Source organism: Zonotrichia albicollis, chromosome W (assembly GCF_047830755.1).
Source record: "Zonotrichia albicollis isolate bZonAlb1 chromosome W, bZonAlb1.hap1, whole genome shotgun sequence".
Lineage (NCBI taxonomy): Eukaryota > Metazoa > Chordata > Aves > Passeriformes > Passerellidae > Zonotrichia > Zonotrichia albicollis.
Genome location: NC_133859.1, coordinates 21,348,494 through 21,351,918, shown reverse-complemented (window position 1 = coordinate 21,351,918; position 3,425 = coordinate 21,348,494). Strand labels below are relative to the sequence as shown.

The following is a 3,425-nucleotide window of genomic DNA, read 5'->3' as shown; positions in this document are numbered from 1 at the left end:
CTTCCCTGCCTTAAAGTCTGCTGCTCAGTACTCACTTCTTACCCCAGGTAGATTACCTTCTGTTTCACTACCTGTGCCTTTTTCTTTGAGACTCTGCATCCTTGGAGTCTTAGGAAATTCAAAAGGCTTACCGTCCAGGCTTCCCTCGCTTCCCTCGTCCGAGTGGCTACTAGAAGATCATCCACGTACTGCAACAGCCTCTTTTCCTCTTGTGGATCTTCCCGGGACTCTGAGTCTTTGCAAGCTGTTCTCCAATCGGAGTGGAGAATTTTGAAGCCTTCAGGCACATGGACTATGTGAGCTTGTGTTTGAATGCAAAAATTTTCGGGCTGGCTTCGTGGATAGGGAGGCAAAAGAAGGCATCTCTTAGGCTTAAAACAGTGAACTAGGTTAGCTCAGGTGTTAAACAAGTTAGTAAGGTCTATGGATTTGCTACCACAGGGTACAAATTCTGTGTTATCTTATTGACATCCCTTAATCTAGTACTATCAGTTATTGGACTGATTCCTTCCTTACCTTCTTTCATGGTTTGACCCAGAAACAGGATTTCTGGGATGCTGTGTGGAAGGGGCCAATGAGTGCTCAGATTTGAATATTGCCATCTGGCCTAACCACTGGGCAATCGGATCCACCTCCGAGAACACAGGGTAAAAGCAGGGCTCTCCCCCTGGCAGTTCCTCTTTGGATTTCCGGCGGTGAAGGAGTTGAGTCTCTCCCCCGGCCCAGTTGCTGGCTGGGCTGGGGGAGGGGAAAAGCCATGCGGCCCGGCCTGGGAGAGGTAGGCCTGCCCCCCCCCCCCCCAAGGGTGGAAGGAAGAAGAAATGCCGGGAAGCAATGGGCAGCCTGTTCCCCCCCCCCCACCTTGGAGACAGACAGAGAGAGTGCAGCCGGTGTTTGTGTGCCGTTACCTTGACAGCAGTAAACATGTGCTGGCAGCAGGCAGCCCGGCTGAGGAGATGGTGGGGGGGGGGGGTGCAGCCAGGAGTCCAGCCGCTTGGAGGAGTTTTTAACCCTTTTTTGGACAATGAAAACTTCACAGAACATTAACCCTTCCTAAACGAGAGATAAGAGTGAAGGAGGACGAAGGAAATAAGCGAGTGATGAAGATCTGGACCAGAGAGAGAGAGAGTGAGAGATGATAGAAAGATGGAGAAGAGGGAGTGGCATTTTATGCTGGACTCTTTTGTGTAGCCATGGACAGAGCTATGTTTCCCTGGAATACAGAGACTGAGTCCAGGGGGAGAAATGTCCCAGAGCCAAAGAAGATTCAGTGTGGGTACCCCTCGGCCCCAGGGGGTATATAAAATATGGGGGGGACAGATGTCCCAGAGGTGAGAGATTGAGCTTTTCTGGAACTGGACACAGCCTCCTTAAAAGGACAACCCTGGAAGCAGCCCTGATTCTGGTCCGGTGGTGAGAGCACCGGAACAAGGACGGAAAAGGCCACCACGACACATGGAAGGACTCCCTCTCCTCTTGAGGAACTGAAGTTGAGCATTCTAAAGGGTGGTGCTGGACCCAGATTGGATTTTGGATTGTATTGTATTGGGAATTTGGGGGGGAGGAGGAGGAGGAGAGTGTTTTTGTGAGGTTTCATTTTCCTTGGTTTTTTTTCCTTCTTTCTTTTTTTCTTCCTTTTGTGTGTAGTTTAGTAATTGTCTTTGTAGTTTAATTAATAAACTTTTCTTCTTTTTCAAGTGAGAGCCTGCTTTGTTTATTCCTGGTCAAAATGTCACAGCAGACACCAGAGAAGGTGTATTTTCATGTGGGCATTTGGCCTTGTGCCAATGTCAAACCAGAACACCTTCCCTTAGAGGGTACTACTCAGTTCTCACTGGTTGTGTTCTTTCATTAAGCTTGATGGGGGAGCATCCCATGGGGGAGCATCTTTCACTCTCCCTGGTACAGCAGAGGCCCATACCCTTGAAAACACTTATTTACTTATTCTAATATCTCCTTACTAATGTCTTTCTTAATTTAAGTGTCTGTTAATATTAAGCCTAACATCTTTATATTATTTGCCTCCAGAGTAACCTTTCTCATTTGAGAATGTTTAGCAAATTGAGCGAATTGTACAAAAGCTTTTAGGTACACATAGTACACATGCTACTTTAAAGGTTTGCAAAAGTATGCCTTCTCAGACTGGCCAGTTGTTCATTCTCCACACTACAACATAAATATTCTCCACAGGTACTAAAGCTTTATTTAAAACTGAACATATGACCCTTGTGCCGACAAAAATTCTTCCCTTTTGGGAAGGTCATCTTTACCCCTCCTCCCTTACCTGGGGAGGAGCCTTTAGCAAATCATATGTACTCATTTTGTGAACTGTGATTGCTTCGCATTTCAGCATGATAATCCTTGCCTGATTTCATACGTTGCTATCTTATGCTGCATGCTGAACAACATGTTTGATTTGCTTTCTCTTTGCCTTGTTTTCCCTTTCAAGGGCCAAGACCAGAGGGCGGTCCGATCTCACAGTCTCTTTGTCATTCTGGGTGATTTCTTAAAACAAAAGATATTTCAGCATACAAAAACTCTATCCCATTATAAAACGGTACTAACAGCAATGAAGCAGTATAAATCTTTTTATTTTCTGAGCTGCTCTTACTGGCAACCTCCTCCCAGTGAGCCCCTCCCAAAAGGGGCTAATTTAGGAACCTGTTTGCTCTGGTCAGTTCTCATCATTTATTTCTCCTTGCCCTATCTCGCTTCCACTCAAATCTTTTTACAGACCTTCACAGTAGTTTCTCAGTTTTCCTCCTATACACACAGCTCCAGGTGGCAGGTATCAGATGTGATTCCCACACACAAGCTCTAAGACCTTAGGTTCAGAATTCGCTTGACCAGAAACCTCTAATTTACACTTGGGGCGTGTGCCTTGACACTTATTAGAACAGCAAAACAGCAATACCAGTGTTTCTGATAAACACCGCACTGCAATAATACCTGCACATCGAGCTCTTGCCCACAGGCCATTCCCGTGTTCCCTGGGGAGACGGGGCAGCCAGAGCTGTCCCTGTGCCCAGGGCACAGCCACTGTCACCTCACACAGCATGCTAGCCTCCTGATGTACCAAAGGCTCCCCGAAATTGCCAACAAAGGCAGGCCATTCTGTTTTTTAAAGAGAACTTTAAATCCTTTCAGCGGATTGTTTCCAGTAAAGACTTACTGCGGTACCAGCTGAAGTCTCATAAATCTCATAAGTCTCATTAACTAATTCATCTCATTCACCTCTTCTATATAAACTCTGTTTTACAAAATATCAGTCTTTTCTAGTTCTCTTCTTGCACAATCTAATTAAGCACTGTGTCTACTTACACTTGTTTTGCTGCTTTGCAAAAAGGCTGTGCTAGTCACAGCCGAAACTCTGATATGCCCACAGACACATACACACGCACTCTTCCCCCCCCCGCCCTTAATCT

General features: G+C 46.0%; 1 long non-coding RNA gene across 1 annotated transcript; it reads left to right on the top strand.

Moving 5' to 3' along the window:
- Positions 1 to 632: 632 nt before the first annotated feature.
- LOC141726931 (uncharacterized) lies at positions 633 to 1,697 on the top strand. The gene is made up of 2 exons (XR_012577891.1): positions 633 to 778; positions 1,040 to 1,697. It is a non-coding gene; the product is annotated as an uncharacterized LOC141726931 (long non-coding RNA).
- The last annotated feature ends 1,728 nt before the right edge of the window (positions 1,698 to 3,425 follow it).